Genomic DNA, 22,228 nt, shown 5'->3' on the forward strand with positions numbered 1-22,228 from the left:
GACCTTTTCTTTTCATTTTCACTTCCTTTCATTTCTCCCTTTACTTTTCTTTTCTTTCCTTCCATTTATTTTCAATTTGAAAAGAAAGTAAGCCCTCTCATTTTTCACTATTGTGTTCCCGAGTTTCACTCAATGGAGAAATGGCAAGGAAATAGATGGAAAGATTGAGATGCTTGTATTCCCGAGTTTCAATTAATAAAAGAAGATACATAAAGAGTAAAATGAAGATGATTGGTTTCTTCTCAATTTAAAAAGAATTTAAAGAAAATTACTTATGAGAAGAAAGAAAAGTGAGGGAGAAAGGAAAAAAAAAACCCTTCATTTTCTTTCTTTCTCTTTTATTGTTAAGTATTAAGACTCGGGATTTAAAAAGAATTTAACGGAAATAAATTATGAGAAGAAAGAAAAGAGAGGGAGAGAAAAAAACCCTCCATTTTCTTTCCTTTCTCTCTTATTATTGAGTAGACAGAATTACAGAAATTGTCTTTTATCTTTACTTCAAATTTCACTCGTGGTCTTGTATCTTCCAACTTGATCTGTTTTATCTTTTACGTTTATAAATTCAACAGCGTTTGTCCTTTAGCCCTAACCCAGTTAGTTTTTTCGTTAAGTCAAGTCATGTGCCTTGCACATGAGGGTAAATTGGTCATTTTACCTATTAAATTAAAAAAAATATTTTAATAATAAACAAAAACAATAAAAAACAATTAATATATATTTATATTCTCTCTCCCCCTTCTTCTTCTTCTTCCTCCATAGCCACCACCAAGCTTTCCGGCGGCCACCACCAAGCTCTCCAACAGCCACCGTCGGCGTCTTCTCCGACAAAGAAAACCCTCACCCCTTTATAAAATAAATATAAACCTCACACACTAACTCTACCAACACCACACACTACCAACACTCACTGTCCACCACCACCACCCATCGTTCGCCACCACCACCCACCCGCCATCCGTCATCACCACCGTCCAGCACCACCACCACCCATCGTTTGCCACCTTTACCGTCCACCCCCCCACCACCCACCGTCTGCCATTACCATCGTCCACCACCCACCACTACCGTCCGTCACCACCACCCACCGTCCGCCACCACCACCGTCCAACACACCACCACCGTCGTCAACCACCCACCGTGCGCCACCACCATCGTCCACCACCACCACCACTGTCCACCACTGCCTTTTACCACACCAACCACCACTACCGCCACCATTCATCACCACCGTCCGCCATCACCACTACTATCACCATCCAGCAGCTCCACCACCCACTACCACAGTTTGTAAACCACCACAGTTTGTAAACCACCACCAGTTTATTTTAACAATCTATAGACAGACGTTACAAAACAAATAGTCTTCTTCTTGCAGACTGTAGAGGTTTGGTCCACCTATTTTTCTACAGATGTCTGCAAATATGATCTGCAGACATTTTAACTCTGGAAAAACAAACAACACCTTAGTTATATACGAGTTCTAACATCATTTTCATTTTAAGTTTTAACTTTCCTTCAACTATATAGTGTTTAAATGCATTAAATATTTTGTTTAAATGCATTGGACATATCTCCTTTCGCACATTCCTATGTTACAACTTACAACTATGTATCTAAACTAACATATTATTGCAAAGGTATGTGATTAGTTCAACATGTATACCACTCAAGCAGGTGATCAACCTATGTAATTAACAAACTATATCTAGTTTCCTACTGTTTCAATGTTATTTACAAATTTGTATATATATGATGAGTAGTGATCGAGTTTTTAGGCCGCGTGCCTTTGCTTCAGAGGCTCCCGAGCTCGTCTCTTCGAAGAATCGCACAAGTTGTCACTGTTAAACATTATGGTAACACACAAGTGGTATCATTTTTTTATTTTTTATTTTTTATTTTGATAAATTTGAATTATATTGGCATAAGTTAATATTTAGCAACTAATGCTTACTTTTGAAGATCTTCAAGAGTATGCTTTTCACGAAGGAGAGTTTGGGAATGGAATATACTTCATATGCGAAGGCGAGGTAACTTTGATGTTGTGTAACATAACATGTGATTTCATATTTTACAATTTTTTGATGTATATTTGATTTTGAAATATATTTTTATACTAGTATGATTAAGTTTAACTAAATCCTGCAGGCGGAGGTCTCCGGCTATTTTCATGCAGACAAGCTTAACCATTCAGAGTTCCAACTTAAGCGTTATGACTACTTTGGCAATGGTGAAAGTAGGGGTGGCAAATGTGACCCATTGGGTTGAATGAGTTGTAATAAAATGTATATAATGGGTCAGAATGGGTCAAACTAAAAAAAGAAAAGGATTGAAATTGGTCAAAACAGGTTGACATTTTTTTTATGGAACTAGCAAAATGGAGGAAACTGTTTAGTTTTTTTACTTTTTTAGTTTTTGATTTATATTTCGAGTTATGATTTTTTAATTATTTTTTTCGAATTTTTTAATGAGAGGTTTTTGAAATGGTCAAAATGGGTTGAATTTCGGAAACCCCTCATTAAAAAATTCAGAAAAAATAATTAAAAAATCATAACTCGAAATATAAATAAAAAACTAAAATAGTAAAAAAGCTAAAAAGTTTCCTTTGTTTTTCTCGTTCCATTAAAAAAAAAACTCAAGAAATGTCAACCCGCTTTTCTTTTTTAGTTTGACTCATTCTGACCCATTATATACATTTTATTACAACCTATTCAACCCAATGGGTCACATTTGCCACCCTTAGATGTAAGCCACATATTTCATGATAATATTCCAAGCCATTGTAAACATTACTAAACTGATTCCTTGTATTGCAGGCTCAGTGCAGCGAGCAGACGTCGCTGCACTGACTAAGGTACTTTGGTAATTCTTGTTTTAACAAATTCTTATGGAAAGTATTATCTCGAGGCTTCTGATACTCCTTATGTTGTCACAGCTGACCTGCTTACTGTTGCCACATGAGCATTGCAGTTTGCTGCAGTCACAATCCATCTGGAGTGCGGAACAAACACTTGAAGCGTGTGCACTTGTCGAAAGAATATTGCATCTTGACTCTATAGAAGTATGTTTAGCTTATTGCTGTGTGTGTGTGTATATATATATGTTTGTAAATAAAAATAAATTATATGTGTTCTGATTTTTATAAAGGTTGACATATTTAAAGGAGTCACATTACCTGATGCTCCACATAATGGGAAACTGTTTGGAGGACAGTTCATTGGACAAGCATTAGCTGCAGCATCGAAAACCGTTGACTCGCTTAAGATTGTTCATAGTTTACATGCTTACTTTCTTCTTGTTGGTGATCTTGAAAGTAAGTTATACTATTCACCGTGTTTCGATTATGGGAAACTCTTTTTTATCGAAAAACAATTTTGTAGTTCCAATTATATATCATGTTCATCGCGTACGCGATGGAAATGGTTTTGCTACACGAAGGGTAGATGCGATACAGAACGGAAGCGTGGTCTTCACAATGACTGCATCATTTCAGGTACTTTTTGCTGTTTATTTTTTATGTGTTGATGGTTTCAGAGGTTTTGATTCAATTTTTTCTTCTTTGTTATTTTACAGAAAGAAGTAGTAGGGTTTGATCACCAGTTGCCGTCAATGCGCGCTGTCCCTGATCCCGAATCAGTACAAGAACTTTATAATGTTGTCCTAGTAAAATTATGGGTGTGCAAGAAACCGAAGAAACCGATCCGAAACCGAAAAAAACCGAACGGAAACAAAATCCGACGGTTTGGTTTTATGATTTTGTAAAAACCAAACTAATGGTTCGGTTTTGGTTTTGCATGCATTAAAAACCGAAAAAACCGAACTAAATTCCTAATATTTTTTTTTATATTTTATATTAAGTAATTTATAAGAATTTAATAAATATGCAACTCAAATATTTTTGGTCAAATGCATAATAGTCTATTATTTTACAATTAAAAAAATTATTTATATCTAAATTCATTATTTTTTGCCAACTTTTTTTTGGCCTAAAATTTTCAAGCTCAAATGACAAAAACCAAAAAAACTGAAACTGAACCGAAACCGAACGGTTTCAAAAACTCCAAAAACTGAAGTTTTGGTTTTCGGTTTGGTTTTAGCCGAAAACCACACCGAACAGCACCATGCACTTAATTATCTTCTAGAGGCAGTAACATTATCTACTTTGCTAAATTGACACCTTTTATATTCCGGTTAACTCTATGTTTGCAGCTTATATCAATGGAGGATAAGCACGAGGCCCGTCTTACTAATCCTCGCCTTCCCAGGTAGACTCCATATTTTCTTAACATTACATTATTGGCCATATCTTTTGTAACAGCTGTATATATTGTTACATGTATAGGACATATCATAACGAAGTTGTCACAAAAAATAATATTCCTTCGCCTGTTGAGATAAGGCTTTGTGAGCCTTATAACGCAGCCAACTACGATAAACGTCCTGCGAGGTCAATCATTGTTCATGGAAGCATGAAGCATCTACTTAAAACACTTGTATAGTTATTATTATTATTATTATTATTATTATTATTTACAGTTTGAGGTATTGGTTTAAAGCGAAAGGAAAACTTTCTGATGATGAGGCTTTGCATAGGTGAGTTTTGAATCATGTTTAATACATTCAGTATGCAAAAAACTCAAATTTTATGCCATTTTATCTTAAAAGTTAAATTGTATTTTAGTAATGTAAGTTTAATTTCAGTGTTATTTATGATAATGTGTTGCAGATGCATTGCAGCATACACTTCAGATCATATAGCAGTAAATGTTAGTTTAATTCCTCATCGCCGTAAAGGCTTGAAGATTTCTTCTGCTAGCTTAAATCACTCGTAAGTATACAAGTTTACATAAATAATTAAAATATTTAAGATATGATTAAAATTCTATATCATTACAATAATCATGCAACCTTTTAAATATAAAGTATTTGGCCTATTAACTTGTTATTAATTTTTCACAATTAATAATATTGATCCCGTCTCAAGGATGTGGTGTCACTGACGTATTAGAGCTGACGAGTGGTTGTTGTTTTCGGTAAGTGCCATTAAGAACTCAGGTTTATTGATTGTTTCTTACATTTGCTATTTGATTTAAAATATTAATCATTGTTTTACAGATATGGAGTCCTACTGCATACAATGCTCGTGGACTAGTTATCGGACAAATGTTTAACAGAAAAGGAGAGGTATGTCGCTATGCGTACATCTTTTTCCGGAAACACTATAAAACACATTGATTTTAAAGTTAACAAAATTGTCATTTTGACCTCAAAAGCCATAGATAAATCAGTTGACTTTCAAATAGTAACATTATTAATGTATCTATGTTTGGTATCCAGCTTGTGGCATCTATAACTCAAGAGGGGTTGATAAGGAAAGCAAGAACACCATCGAAGCTGTAAACTTACATTTTCGGGCTCTTAATGGTGCATATTGAAAGTCTGTCTAGTTTTTATTACATCAACTATAGTTTATACATATAATTTAGACACTTTGGTAGAAAGTAGAAACCAATTGTCATGAAAAATTTATTATATAAAAAAAACAAATATTAATGAGCTCAGAAGAGCCTGTTTTACCTATAGGTTAAACAGGTTGATCTGATGAACCCAAATCGATAACAAAACAAAAAAGGAACGAAATACCCAACTTTGATAGGAACTGTATAGATAGAGGAGCATCAAGCACCGAACTTAAAGACACAATCGAAAACTTCTATGTTACGGTATAAGTCATTCTTGAATAGTATGATCAGGGGTCTTTTGTAATAGTCAAGGTGTATGAAAACGACGACCAAAATGAGCAAGACAGATCGATTAGTAGGATAATCCTTGTTCACACTATTCAAGAATTACACTATAGTCCCTACGCTATTTATTACCGTAACAATGAATTCTGTTATGCCAAGTCTAGCCTTTCACGTTTCACTATCGAAAAAAAAAAGTATAAAAATCGGCCCACATGCTATATCCTTTTATTATGGAGTCTAGACGCAATGCGTGGAGGTGGCTACAAAGATGGTGATGTAGGTTGTGACGACGTCAGAAGAGGTGGTGGTGGAGACAAGTAATGAATAATGATTGTGGGTGGTGCTAACATAATTGTACCCACATTAAGTTTCACGCATTTATAAGAGTGGCTTGCCTTAACCCATTGTCTACTTTTAAGTCAAACCACATGGCATTGTTGCCTTTTAGTCATGATTTCGAGTTTGCACATAAATAATCCAGACACGAGACTTGATAAAATTTATTCATACAAATTTGATAAAAGCAGCATACCAGTAATGAATAATAGCGCTTATGTAGTAACAATCCACATTCCAAATATTCATTTTATCGAAACAGTTTTCCGTTAACAGAAATATTTAATGTAGTCGTTTTCTTGTAGTTCGACAATTTACACATTAAAAAAACTCAGTTTTTCTGGAGATGAAACGTTTTATTTCGCCAAGTGTATTATGTATAGTAGTAATAAACTCCAAAATAAGATTAAAGCGTATATTAAAAATGTCAAGGCCCAACCGGGTTTGAACCGGTGACCTATTGATCTGCAGTCAATTGCTCTACCAATGAGCTATGGACCCCTTTTTTTCTACTTGTCACTTAATTAGTTTATTATTATATACTTAAAAACAGTATCATTTTAAGCCTTAGGTTATTATTATATTGTTATGGGTTAAGTTATAATAGGAAGTATAGTTTTTGTAGTAAAGATAAGAAGTAATCTTGTCAACTGATTTTGAATATGGAGGGTTGAGATTAATTTAGGAGGAAATCAAGTGTGAACACAAGGTAAAGGGCATAAAAGGAATAACACATTTGTTGATTTTCTCTCTCCACATGCAAGGCACATGCCAAATTCCTCAATCGTTTTAAAACGTCCATAACTTTTTTTACTACGTTTTTATTGAAAAACAAATTCACCATAATAACGAGTGTTTTTTTATCTTTAATATGAGTACCATATTGTAATATAAAAATTAAAAAAAAATTAGTGGGTTTTTTACAAATTGTGTTTTACAAAATTGTGTTATACAATAGTATTTTTCATTGTGTTTTTTCCATTATATTTTTTACATTGTGTCATACAATTGTGTTTTTTTCATTGTGTTTTTTTCCATTGTGTTTTTCCGGACTTTTCCGGCGAGGTGGTGGCAGTGGGTGACGGTTGTGGTGGCAGTGGGCGGTGGGGTGGTGGTGGTGGTTGTAGAGAGTAAATATATAATTGGATTTTATGTAAGTGGGTTTTTGAAATTAATGTAAGTGGGTTTTTGAAATTAAATTAAGTGATTTTGATATTTAAGTGTTAGACTAAAATACCCTCCTTCCTAGCCTTCTTAGTAAAACCAAACTTCTTATTTGAACATAACTCATATTGTTATATATGACTCATGTTTGAAGGTTCTATAAAGATTCACTTCTCATCAAACCTTTTGATTTAGAGAGCGGGGCATTCGTGAAAGAAGATCAATCCCGGGCATGCTGAAAAGATAGAAAGATCGAATTAAACAAAATATTTCCAGCAATACGTCTGCTGCGTCGCCTTAACTGAAAAGAATGGAAGATTATGTATCAAGAATTGACAAACAATGGAATCCATCCATCCTGATTTCTTAACAAGTAATATCACATCAAAGATTACACTTAACTAAGATGTTTAATACCAAATTAAAGTATTAAAGGACCGACCCGACCCATACAATAGTAGCATGCGTATATTATAGCATGAAATGTTAAATCTCACCGAACACAACACGTTTTTCATGCTATATGTAAAATTTATGATATACCATACAATAGTAGCATGTGTATATTATGGTATGAAATGCATTATGACATAAACATAGTCACTAGACATTCAACACATTAATATTCCATTCTCATGCCAAACCATAGACAACCGGGTTTTGGGAATCTTGAAATTAAAACTCGACCGCCAAACAAATTGGCGATGATCAGTCTTGCTTCGTAAAGCAACATTTTTGTGGAATCTTGAAAATCAAACTAACACGTATCACATTTGGCACGCGTATATATGTTGGACCAAACTAATTGCCAATTCAATTGGGCAATTGGCGATTTTGAGCCTATATGTGTCTTATTACATGAAAAGACATCAAGATACACAAAGGACTGAATTATTCTTGTTCATGATCACTGTCCTATATACATGACGGTATAGCGAAGCGAAGGCAATAGACAACGCTTAAAAAGAAGCACGCTATTGACAATTAACACCACTACATTAACAACCTAAGCCGTAACCGTGGCTTAAAACCCATAATAAATAATTACAAAAACACCACTTAATATAATTGTCACACATTAATACTTATTAACACTAATAAATATCCTAAGTTCTATATAGTTCATGTGATTTAGTTTGACAAACAAAAAGTTTCATAAATTAGTGTTAAGTAAATTAGTAACCTTATATGTGCATATTATGGCTATGCATTAATGCAAAACCATAATATGTAGAAATTCTAAATTGTGCATTATTATACGAAACTAAACGATATACGAATAACAATCCTCCTTAAAAACCCTGTCATAGCCGGCAATAAGGGATATGGCATTGGCCCGTTCGCTGCAAAACAAAATTTGAAGGTGATTAATTGTTAAAGAAATAATAAGATGCATGAAAACTATGTAAAATGTAACAAGGAAAGATTTCTTTTAACATAAAGTTGAAATCTATTTCCAGCCAGCGGGCAATTTATGGCGGAAGTAGCGACAGGCCAGAGCAATCCTACCCTCAACTACTTTCAAATCAAATCCATCGTCGCCTTCATCGGTCCAGCCAGGCCGGTCCATGATGTCAATTGCTTCCTTAATCCAATCATGGATAGTAAGTGGTATTACAGGGTGAGTCACTACACACATATATACATTTGAAGTTATAATAAGATCAGTTAATAATCATATATTTGGAACTTACCTTCAATATTCTTATTCTTATTCTTATTCACCTGGGCACGAGAACGAAGAGCGCTTGTCTTAGCAAACTTGTCCTGTAATTAATTTGATTAAGCCTTGTAAATCAGAAATTAATACTTGAATGAATGAGAAAATAATGAAAATGTATATAGTGTTCTTACACGCTTCTTGTTGGTTACAACGATTAATTACTAAGGGCCCGTTCGTTTCACGGGCTTATTTTAAAGGATTTGGAATTGGATTGGAATGGAATGGAATGTTTGAGAATCTTTTTCATGTGTTTGGTTGGTTAATATGTATTGGAATTGGAATCTTCTTCATTCTTGGGTTTTTTTTTCTTTGAAGAACGAGGACAACGAAGGAAACGTTTTAGTTTTTTTACATTTTTCGTTTTTGATTTATATGTTGAGTTATGATTTTTTTATTAATTTTTTTGAATTTTTTTGAAGGGGTTTTTATTTGGGAAAATCTCATAGAATAGTAACCAATTTTCAAAAGTGTTCCAATTAGGTCACAGATGCATATTTTCCTCAAATCGGGTCACTAAATCTTCAAATCAAGTCTCACCGATTTTTGTGTACGTCAAGAAAGAAATGGATGATAAGATGTGGGTGTCGGAATTTGCAATATATGTAGTTAAATTTAAAAATTTTAAAAAAACGTTAATTATATTAAAATTTAAAAATAAAAAATAAAATTCACGTTTCCACTCAACGTCAACTTCAAAAAAAAAGATAAAAAGATTTCCTATGTGAAACAGAAAAGAAATTGGCTAAAAAAACATGTTAAAACTTTTAATTTAATCAAACACGAAAGTTGAGTGACCTAATTGGAACACTTTTTAAAATTAAGTGACCTAATTGGAACACTTTTGAAAGTTGGTTACTATTCTATGAAATTGCCCCTTTTTATTTTTCATAACAATCCTTTAAAATAGGTGAGATTTTGAAATCCCATGAAATGTGGGATTTGATGGGATTTAGTTTCCATTCCCATTCTTTCATTTAATGAAACGAACATATCAATTCATGGGATTTAAAATCCCATTCCTTAGAATTCCTTTCAAATCCTTAAAACGAACAAGACCTAAGTAAATACAAAAGACTAAATAAACAAAACCATGCTCTGCATATGACACATATATAACAATTAAACTCCAAAGCACACTTGATTGATTTTAGTTAATCAAAGGCAAATACACATATATTTATGTATCTTGATCATCAAAATTAAAAACTTAAATAGTACATCTTATTCAAGTTTGTTTCTTTACTTGAAGTTGATCATCTTGTATTTAATATGTTTAATTAATAACTAAGACCGTGCGTAGTCATTGCGTTGTGGCGGGTGTTTTAGCCCAAAACGCTGGGAACACCGCCCCCTAAGCGTTTTGGGGTGAGTTTTGGAGGTTAACGTTGTGTGCACAATGTTGGAGGGTGAGGGTTTTGGCTAGAGGTGCAAACGAGCTACTCGAGATCGGCTTGTTAAAAAACTTGATCGAGCCAAGCTTAATCAAGCCCGAGCCTAAAAGTAAGCTTGTTTAATAAACAAGCCCGAGCTTGAGCTTCATTTATCGAGCTCGAGCCTAAACGAGCCTGTCATTTATATGATTTTTAAGAATATATATTTAATAATTATTAATTAATATATATAATGTTATGAAAAAATATATAAAAATAACTAAATAATATATATTATTTTATACATAATAAAACTATAATAGAAAAAAATATATGAAAAATATAAAAAAATAATGATAAATAGGGAACGAGCTGAGCCTGAGCCTGAAAATCTACTCTCGAGCCGAGCTCGAGCTTTGAAAATATAGCTCGAAACGAGCCGAGCACGAGCTCGGGCTCGGCTCCTTTGCACCCCTAGTTTTGGCCAATCAGAGTTTATATTTATATTAAAGATTTAAAAATAATAAGAGTTTATATTTATATTAAAGATTTAAAAAATAATAATAGTGCAGATTGCCACAGAGTTTTGACTACACTATTTTCTTTTTTTTTTTTTTTTTGCAAAACTCACAAAGCTGACAGGATGTCATGTGGCGTAAAACACCCAAGGTTTGACTACGAATGGTCTAATTGCTAAACAAACAAAGTGTTTTATAATTATTAAAAACACATATCTTCTATTACTTAATATAACCCTAGCATAAATCGAAACGATAATAAAAGTGTTCTTACAGCAACATCCTTATCAGATGATGATGAAGACGATGAGAAGTCCTCATGATCGGGTTCGGAAACGGATGACGGCAGAATGCTCCTTCGGTAGTTGCTGATTAACAACAAAAAACAAACCACCATTAGTATATATATATATATATTGCCAAATCAATTGATTAATCGATGTATATATACATAATACAGTAGGAACATATATACCTTAGGTACTTGAGAACCTTACGAGCCATGGCGAAATTAGATATACTAATGCAAAAGGCAGACGTGTTGGAATTTACGATCTTGTAGAAATTAAAACCTTAAGAACTCCCGTACGTAGAGTTAATATATATATATATATATATATATATATATATATATATATATATATATATATATATATATATATGTTTGCTTTATTTGACTTTAAGCCCTTTGAGTTTTGTTTAAATATATGCTGCCGGTGATAACCGTTAAACCGAACCATAACCAACGTAATCGAACCGATTTTAACCGATAACCGACATAACCAGTGGGTCGGTTTAATGAATTTTTAAAAACACCAAATACGGGTTGGGTTAGTAAAAGATAAGTCCAAAACTGCCATAACCGAACCGACCCATGTATTTAACCAACAATATGTTTGGGATTAACTTCCACCAAACATGTTGGTTGTTGGATTATACATTTTTATGTTTTTGGTTCAACGTTTGTTATCAAATTAAGTTGAATTTCATTGTTGGATTATATAATGTCATTCTTTTTTTGAATATTTGGTATTAATATTATGGATTATATACTTTGTTAGATTATGTCATGCCGTTTTTTGTAATAATTGGTACCAAACTTTTAGGTCCAATTACATTGTTTTGGTTATGGTTAACCGACCCATAACCGACTCGCTATAACCTAGAAAACCGCAATAACGGGTCGGTTATAGTTATGGTTATCCAATAACCGACATATCGGTTATGGTTATGGGTTTGGCTTAAAGCCGCCCCAGACTGACCCATGCACACCCCTAGCTGCCGGTGTGCGTGCGCCGGGCTTGGACTTCAACAATATGTTAAACTATAAAATACACATGTAAAGTGTTATTTTCGTCCTTGAGGTTTTATCACTTACGCAACGTTAGTTCAATTTTTTCGTCCTTGGACTTCAACAATATGGACCGTTGAGGTTTCAATTTTTTGGTTCTTGAGTTTGTCTGCAAATTTGGTTTTATTAGCAGAAGCCGTCGTCATCGAGTTTATCCAAATTTGGTTTTTACATGTGTGTAAATGTTCCCTAAGCGTTACAACTTACCCCAAATGTTTAAGCTGATTAAGGTACGACATAACAATAATTATGGTTCCGACTATGGCTATAGTAGTTCAAACACAATTACCATTTAAGTGTAGTTGGTAAGCACATTTGGTTAGAAACATGAGGTATTGGGTTCAAAACCCATATCACACAATAATACATTTTTTAAAATTTTATAAAGCCTTACGGGTCATGGGTTATAATAGGAAAACGGGTCATGGAGTCATAATATAATAGGAAATAGTGACATGACATCTATTTGGCATTATGGAGTTAAATGTCATGTGGACAACTTCTGTTGCTTTAACAGATAGTTAGAAGTTAGATTTCATAGTCACAACTAGAGGTGCACAAACCGATTCGGTTTGGTCAACAGAAGTCAAAACCAGTTCAGTTCGGGTTGAAACCGGTTTCTTGACCAAGTTACAATCGGTTTCAGTTCGTGTTTTGACCGGTTTTTGCCCAGTTTCGGTTCAGTAACCCGTTTGGAACCTATTTTGGTGGAGAAAATTACAAACCGGTTCCGAACCTACAGTTTCAATCGGTTCCAAACCGGTTTGCACATAACTGGTTTCAAATCGGTTCAGTTTCCGTCGGTTCGGTTAACCAGTTTATTTGTCCACCTCTAGTCACAGCTATTCACACCAAATTGGAGTGTGGTAGTCATGATGCTATATCCAAATGTTTTTCATAGAGTTACACACGCATCTTTGCAACATAAGATCACACAGTTTTGTCCAGAGTACAAATGTCTTAATTTTGAATAAGTGGTTCATCTTTTCGATGTGTCTAAAACGTGCATTCTTACATACGAAACTAAATGATGAATGTACAGTGGTCGTCGTTGAAAACCCTGTCATAGCCGGCAATAAGGGACCTGGCATTGTCCCTTTCGCTGCAAAACAAAATTTGAAGTTGATTAATTATTAAAGACATAATAAGATTTCTTTTAACAAAAGAAACATACTATTTCCAGCCAGGGGCAAATCATGGCGGAAGTAGCGAATAGCCACGCCAATCCTAGTCTCGCAGGATGACAAATGATGTTCATCCAGGCCTCCATTGGGCCAGCCAGGTCGGTCCATGATGCCGACTGCTTCCTTGATTCGGTCATACAGAATAAGTGGAAGTACAGGGTGAATCACTAGACACATACGCATTTGAAGTTACAAGATCAGTTAATAATCATATTTTTGGAATTGCAGCAAGCATTATTTATTTACTAGCCAAAAGAACGAAATTACCTTCGGTATCATTATTATTCACCTTGGCACGGGAATGATGAGCGCTTGTCTTAGCAAACTTGTCCGGTAACTATTGGGCAAATACACACATATATATGTCTTGATCATGAAAATTAGAAACTTGAATAAAACAATGCATCATAGCTACTTATTTAAGTTTCTTTACTTGAAGTTGATCATCTTATATTTAATTTGTTTAATACTTAATTAATTGCAAAACAAGGCCGGCTCTCAAGGAGGGCATGTTGGTCGACGGACACCAGCCTGACACCCCGATAGGCCCAAAATTTTTTAATTTTTTATAAATTTCTTTGAAAAAAATATGTATTTTTAATGTTTAAATCCAATTATTCAACTCAATAAACAACTTGCAATAAAGGGGTAGAGGCGCAGCTTGTTGCCCGCTTGCCTTCTGTTTCGATGTAATCCAATAAACAATCATATATTATAGAAGCAATAAAGACCATATAAATTTGATAAACAACTTTTTTTCACAACCCAAATCATAACCACGTAAGCTCATTTAAAAACTTAATTACTTAAGACCCAAAAAGTTTTTCCCAAAACATGCTAAGGATTCTCGGAGACGGCACTATAATGCAAAACAAAGTGTTTTCTTTTATGATGATCAATCTATAATTAATAAAAACATTCATTGATGATTATGATAATGTTCTTACAACAACATCCTCATCAGATGATGATGATGAGTAGTCCTCATGGTTGGATATGGATTCGGAATTGGATGATGGCAGAATGCCCCTTCGGTAGTTACTGATCAAAAAAAAAAACCACCATTAGTGTATATATCTATATACTGCCAGCAAAATCAATCGATTAATAAAACACAAACGCGCACATGTAGTTACCTTAAGTACTTGAGAACCTTGCGAGCCATGGCGAGATTAGAAACCTAACAAAGACAGGAGGACGCACTTAAAAAGCTTATTATGTAAGAAGGGTGTGTCGATTAGAGTTTATATATGTTTGCTTTATTTGATACTTATATATAAGCCCTTCAAGTTTTGTTAAAATATATATTGACGCCGGGACTTTGACAATTTGCTAAATTATATAACGCAATGTTCACGCAGATGAATTGATATTAACGAACGATAGTTTGGACTAACTCTTCAATATTTTATTATTCAAGAAAACTAACTCAAAAACTTGAATTACAACCCATACCCTAACTCGGTATTTATAATCTAACATATACGCGTTAGACCACAAATAGGATTGCTAATAAAATAATAAATTCAGATAATTGATCCAAACTTGATAATTATCTCTAATCCTTAATTAACCTTACTTGCACTTCAAGATTCCTTCCTTGTACCACAAGCCACATATAATTAAGGACTTTTCGGTAATTAATTCCAACAAATGTAAACTGTTATTTCCGTCCCTAAAAGTTGGCTATTTACGCAATTTTAGTTCGAAAACCTTTTATTTTTACATCTGGACTCTTGAAGTTAATTTTAGATTTTTGCCATTTTTGTCCAAATCGATAACTTAGTCTATTTCTAACATTAAGCCAAAATTTCCATCTGCGAATTTGGTTTAAGTTAACAAATTTTTGTGTTGTTTATGGGTTTTGACTTAATCTAACCGTGAATGATTTTGATTTATAGGTACGGGATTGCTATATAGATTCGTTTCGTGATTTTAGATTCTTTTACGAGATCAAGAACATAAAAGCCGAGTGATTTGACACAAATGATATATTAAGCTGATTAAGGCATGGCATAACAATTTATATTCCTGAATGTGGCTAGGGCTGTTCAAAAAGCTCAAGGCTCGAAGCTCGGACTCGTGGCTCGCACGAAAAAAGCTCGAATAAAACTAGCTAAAAAAAACTTAATTTAAAACATCCTGAGCTGATTTGGCTCATTTTGGTAACCGAGCCAAAATCAACCTAGGCTCGGCTCGTTGGCTCGCTCTTAAGCTCATTTAACTTCAAATCGAGCTAGAGCCTAGCCGAGTTGCCTCCTTTAATTTGGAGCCCGAGCTCGAAACCACCCTGGCTCGACTCGTGAACAGCCCTAAATGTGGCTCTAGAAGTTCGACCGTTGAAAAAAATCTTGTCTTGAAGCTTGATTATGAAGATCTTGAGGAAATCCACCAGCTTCTCGATCGGTTTTACATGTCAAGAACTGGAATTTGAATGCTAATTGGTGAGCATCGAAGCTTGTTTATCTATTTATGTTAAACTTGGTTTTGTCAAAATCAGTCAACAAGCAGTTGTCCATGATCCCAACAAAGTACCAAACTGGATCGATTACATATACGCGAAAATGTCTCAACTCAAGTAGCTAAAGACACCAGTGAAAATGTTTAACATCTATAGTGATCCTAGTTTCGCCTACCCGTATATATGTAGTTCTTAAACTACTAAACCGTAGCTTGTTATTATATAAAAGAAAAACGAAACAAAATACATCCACAAGCAACTTGATAGTACGGTCATGGATGTTAGTCACTTCTTAAGGAAACCAAACTATGTAGTAGGCTGCGATCTTATCCCAACACATGCCTACGGCGTTTCATAATAAGATCTCTGATATACGACAGCACGTGCATATCACGGCACAATAATATGCATTGACCAAAAAACATAGTTTGTCAACATTCTAAAACTGTGCATTGTTATGGCATGTCATTAGAAACTAAACGATCCAGTAAAGACCATCCTCGGCGAAAACAGTGTCGTAGCCAGCAATAAGGGATTTGGCATGCTCTCGTTCGCTGCAAAAACGAAAAATAAAAAAGCTGATTAGTCATTAAATAATACATGCATACATACATACAGTACGGGAAAACTAGTTTGTTTTAAGAGAAAAAGTAACATACTATTTCCAGCCTACTGGCATACTTTTGTGAAAGGTTCGGTTCGAAAGCGCGCGGATACAACCCTCAGCGTGGGACATAGCATAGTCAGCCTTGTCGTCAGACTCCCAGTTAGGATCCTTCTTGATGTTAATTACATCCTTGATGAAAGCGTGTATCAACTTTGGAATTGCGGGTGGAAACACTATATATATACTGACAGATTTTAAATCAGAAAAGTTAATAATCATCCATCTTTCAGCAAATTATTATTATTATTATTATTATTATTTGAAAATTTTAGCAAACTGAAGACTGGAAATTACCTTTGGCTACTCCTCCATCAGCATGAGAATGCAAAGCAAACTTGTCCACCTGTAATATATATATATATATATATATATATATATATATTCATTTAGAAGGATATGACTAAAACAAAATAATATATATTATATATGTATATGTATATATATATAGATATATAGATGTTCTTACACCCTCCCTGGATGTGATCTTTGGAATCTTCTTCTTCTTCCTCCTCTGCTTCGTAACCGACTTCTTACTGTTCCCTAAAATTGGCGTAGCCTCGCTTTGGGACGGCATCTTGGCAAACTTGTCCGATAGCTGAAAAAGAATTTCGCAAATGAATATATAACAACTAATGTTCAAAATCCAAATTTTATTAATTAATAAGATGGTCGGGACTAAAATTTCATTTGCAAGAGAAGTAGAGAACCAATGGCTGTTCAAAAAGTTCGCAGCTTGAAACTCAGGCTAATGGCTTGGTCGATAAAAAGCTCGAATAAAAACTATCTAAATAAACTTTATTTGAAACAACCTGAGCTGAGCTAGCTCATTTTTATAACCAAGCCAAAATCGACCCGAGCTCGGCTCGGGTCATCGCGGCGCCCACCGTCTACACGGCAGCAACAACCATTCATGTTCGGTTCGTCAACTAGCAACATTCGTTGAACCTCGGTGTCTCAACTGATTAATCATTAACCGAGGTATTATTTTATCTCATTGGTAGTTATTAATATATTGCAAATTATTAATGTGCTTGTATGGTTTTGTAACCGGATCCTGCATGGTTCGTTAAAGTGTTGATTACTCGTTTTTAATTCCGCTGCGCTTATATTAATTAATTTGATTAATTATTATTTGACATATTTATTGAACCGGTTTTAATAAATAAATTTTTAACTGACCACCACTTGAACCCTACTCGTTGGCTCGATCTTAAGTTTGCTTAACTTCAAAATCGAGCTCAAGCCTAGCTGAGTTGCCTCGTTTAATTTCGACCTCGAGCTCGAAACCACCCTGGCTTGACTCGTGAACCGAACAACATCCATCCATCCATCTGTTTCCATGTTGATCGAATATGTCACACCCCGACCATGACGGAAACGTCGGGGCGCAACCGATTGTTCATCGCACACGACACTATTAAGTGACAATATTTAATCAACTCATTTAAATTCATAAAAACACAAAAAGTCACATAACTTGTTCATACAATAACCAAATTCAAATCATAGTAAATAATATATTGTTCGTTTTGCTAATATCCTAATAGTCTCGATAACGTTTTTTTTTTCTTCAAGTCCTCGAGTTAACCTAAAGTCAAACCTGTAACATTGCATAAATAGATTTTGTCAACACAAAGGTTGGTGAGCAATTTCATAGTTTTTGAACAATAGATATATAATATGAAATTCCACAACTTGTATACAAAACAATAAATAATAGCAACAATTTAGATAAATGAAATCGTTAATAAGAATACATTAACGACACCTTTCTATAAGGGGATGCCAATATACTCGGATTTTGTATGAAATCGTTAATAAGAATACATTAACGACACCTTTCTATAAGGGGATGCCAGATATACTCGGATTTATGAATCAACCATCCAAAAGCGGTAAACACATTAGCACTTAAGCATATAAGCATATAATCACCAAATCGAGCATTTATTTAAGTGAAGTATACAATAAAGTTTGTGGTTTAAGACTCAAGTATAAATCATTTGGATTTGAATAAGTTTGCAATGTCACCCCCAAAATATAAAAGAGTGAAAACGGGGGATGAAAGTACTCACATTCAAGTAATAAACTTGAAAGATTTGATGATTTGGAGATTAACTGGAACGATGAGTTTAACGAACGAAGCCTAAAGGAGAAGAAGTCTTGTATTATAAAAGTTGTCTTGGAAGTCTTTAAATGAAAATAAATGATAAGAAATATAAACAATTTAAAGTTTAAGGTTTAAAATGTAAATATTTAAGAAATTATAATAATAGTCCTTTAAAAATGTAAGTTTGCTCGAAACCGGGTTAAAGTATCTAGCCCTTAATTTTACTCAACCTATGTTAAGTAATAAGGTGGGTAAAAATGCAAGAAAACAAGTCCCTTTATAATATAGATACTAAAACGGGTTTTAACGAGTGTTCGGGTGGTCGGTTCGGGTCTTGGTGACTTGACCAAACCCAAAGTCAACTTTCCCAAAATAATAAATGTATGAGATAACTCAATAAATCTTAAAGAGACTTAACCAAGTATGTAGTTCTATTGTTTTAGAACTAACAATGTCCGTTAATCGAGTGTTCGGTTTAGTCGGTCCAAACTTTGTTATAAGATCAAATTGGATTCAACATTCCGGGTACTTTGTGAAAATAATTAAAATCAGTTTATAAAGTATTTTTAAATAAATATATAAGCTTTAATGGTTAAAAACACACTTGTGTGTCTTAAGCGAGTAAACTTGGTTTAGTTCGGTTCGGTTCATTTTTTTTTATCTTGGAATAAGGCCAAGAATGGTTACCACATGTCCAAACATCATAGAACTTGTAAAATAATTTATAAATAATAATACCAAAGTTTTACATACAAAAAGTCAACAACAAAGTCTTTAAACGAAAATTCGGTTTTCGGTTCGGATCTTGTTTCGGGATAAGACCGAGGTTAGATTCTACAAACCCATAACCATGGAACTAATTAAAATGATTTTAGAAACTCAAATCTTACATAAAACATGTTTATACAACTATTTAAACAAACTAGTAAACAAGAGTTCGGCTTCCGGTTTGGAGCTATTTACGGAATAACCGAGGCTAGTCTCTACAAACCCATAACCATGGAACTCAAAATGTAAAATAAAACTAAGATGAGCAGAAGTTAAACAAGTATAACTAGTTTGATAGTTAGATGCGGAAAATATATATATCAAGGACTACTACGAGTCCTCCATGTAGCTTTGTCTTATGGGCCGGACACTTAACCGACCGAGACCGGAGAAATGCCCACCGAAGGTACAAAGGGTGCTATTATATATATGTTGTATAACAATCTTCAAGTATAAATAAGTGTTAACAAGTTGATTATAATGTAAGACTATGGTCAGTTTGACTTTGGAAAGTCAAACTGTCAAAAAAAATATGAAGAACACCTTTGAATGCTTGAGAATTGGAAGAGAAAGAGATGAATGAGCAAGGATTAATGAAGGGGATAGGAGTGTATATATAGAGTGGGTTGAAAGGGTCAAGCATGGGGTGTGATATCAAGGTTTGCATGCAAGAGGGGTTAAGACAAGTCACAAAACAACAAAAAAATAAAAAATAAAAAAATGAGCTGCTGCTGGTCAGCACGTCGGTTTGCGTCCGGAAGTTCGTTTTTGATGTATCTTGAGCGTTTTAAGTCCGTTTTCGAATCCGTAAAAGGGGTTTTTCAAATTATACAAGCGGGAATGTTTTAATAACATAAAATCCAATATTTTATATATTTGAAATGTTTGGGATATAAATCGGGTCGGTTTACAACATAAAAACAAATACAAAATAAATACAATTTAACCCGAAATCGAGGATTGTCACATAATATATAATATATACCCACAGGCAAAAGCATATAATTAACTTGATCATCACAAAAGCATCTGAATTAAATGCTTAAACTCGCAATATCTAACAAGCAAGCATATACATGCATGAGTAGCAATTAAGCATATTAATGATGATGAACTTACATCCTGAGATGAGATCTTCATATTCGGGTTGCGAGGCCGATGAGTGGATGCCGGTTTCCTGTTCGCCAACGAAAAGCAGCAAATATAATCACACTCGGTGCGAAATCGATCAATAAAACACAAACATGCACGTTGCATATATTAAGTACCTCTTGTTCTTGTCAACTGTTACGAGCCATGGCGCGAAGGAGAAACAAACCCTAACGTATGTATGTTAATCGACGAAGAAAATAAAAGAAAAATAAATAATAAGATTATATATTCGAGTTTTCCAAACTTTCTTTTCTTAAAAATTTTGGCATTAATTGTTAAATTTTATCTTAAATATATATTCAAGCCACGAAATGTTTATTTGTAAATGTTGGTTTCTCATACATTTGACACGAATTCAAGGTTATGGGTCTCATTAAACCCAGATAGCCATTAAAAGGGTTAAACATCTCATTATATTAAAAACTAGAATATAGTCCGTGTAATACACGAGTGGTTAAAAAGAGACAACAAAAATTAAAATTTAATAATATACGTAATAGCATACCTTATGGATTTATAAGATATAAATAATGATAAATAAAATTTTATAATTAATAAATATCTAAAAATTTCATTTAATGCAACATTTAAAGTTACATTTACAGCTTTGTTAATAATTTTATAAATGGTCATACTAAGAAGTGAGCACAAAATGATCAATAAATAATTAATTGTGGTAATTGATTATGATTATAAAAAACATTAATTAATGTATATGTGACAATTATATAAATAAAAATTGTATTAGGTGGCAACATAGGTGGATGGTCTAGAAAGTGAACATATGAATACATTGTTTTGCTTTAATACATAGGAAGATTAATCTTGACAAATTTTTGATATGAAAATCTTATAAAAAAAGAGATATACTAAAAATAAATATCCTATTTTTTTAAAATAAAAATATTATTTATAATTATGAAACAATTTTACAATAAAAAAAATAAGCGGGTCATACTCATGGGTATCATCACCAGATAACTTTTAAACGAGTTATAACATTTCATTTATTTGTGAAACCCTTTTATCATCAAACCCTAAGTATATTATTAATTTTCTTTCAATAAAGAAAATTAAAATTCAAAAAATAAATGTTAAAAAACAAAAATGTAGAACAACCCCCGTAATTGCTACTCTTATATGTTGCCTTTTAGTCATGAAGTCGAGTTTGTAAACTAATAATCTGAATATGTGACTTGATATATACCTCTTGGACATGCGAGTTTTTAACTAAAGTTTACCGTAACAAAAGGGGAGGTCTAAACACAATTCATCCAAACAAATTTAATAAAATAATATATAATAAAAAACACAATTCATGATATTGATCCAAACAAATTTGATTAAAGAAAATGAAAGAACTGGAATTAACACATGCCATTCTCTTTTTGTGTTATGATAAAAGACCCATCGACTTCCAAAATACAAGCAGTGGAACTAGAGTACGATGATCATTTAATCGACACGGTACGTTTTATATTAGTATAGTTTGATCTCGTGGATTCTCATTAGAGTATTTTAGCTTTAAGCAAAAATAAATATTTATTGTATTTTGGAGATGGAAGTTCTATTTCAAGAATAGTATATATGTATTAGAGTTTTTATAAGCAAAAAAATCTATTGTGGAAGATGAACAGTTTTATTTCACGAATAGACTTAAAAATAAATTATCAGTAAAAA

At 33.5% G+C, this 22,228-nt stretch overlaps 1 non-coding gene and 1 pseudogene across 2 annotated transcripts; one reads left to right on the top strand and one right to left on the bottom strand.

The window, feature by feature from the left end:
* Nucleotides 1-1,655: 1,655 nt before the first annotated feature.
* Nucleotides 1,656-5,443, top strand: LOC143611382 (acyl-CoA hydrolase 2-like; annotated as a pseudogene). The gene is made up of 16 exons (XR_013149760.1): nt 1,656-1,674; nt 1,761-1,853; nt 1,960-2,027; nt 2,146-2,248; nt 2,814-2,851; nt 2,933-3,058; nt 3,145-3,310; nt 3,378-3,490; nt 3,571-3,633; nt 4,207-4,262; nt 4,340-4,444; nt 4,534-4,590; nt 4,724-4,825; nt 4,982-5,030; nt 5,113-5,181; nt 5,335-5,443. The product of XR_013149760.1 is annotated as an acyl-CoA hydrolase 2-like (transcript).
* A 1,066-nt stretch (nt 5,444-6,509) lies between these two features.
* TRNAC-GCA (transfer RNA cysteine (anticodon GCA)) lies at nt 6,510-6,581 on the bottom strand. Its single transcript has one exon. It is a non-coding gene; the product is annotated as a tRNA-Cys (tRNA).
* Between the last annotated feature and the right edge of the window lie 15,647 nt (nt 6,582-22,228).

Source organism: Bidens hawaiensis, unplaced genomic scaffold (genome assembly GCF_021521415.1).
Source record: "Bidens hawaiensis isolate Kalapana, Puna unplaced genomic scaffold, B.hawaiensis_p1.1 tig00002236_1, whole genome shotgun sequence".
Taxonomy (NCBI): domain Eukaryota; kingdom Viridiplantae; phylum Streptophyta; class Magnoliopsida; order Asterales; family Asteraceae; genus Bidens; species Bidens hawaiensis.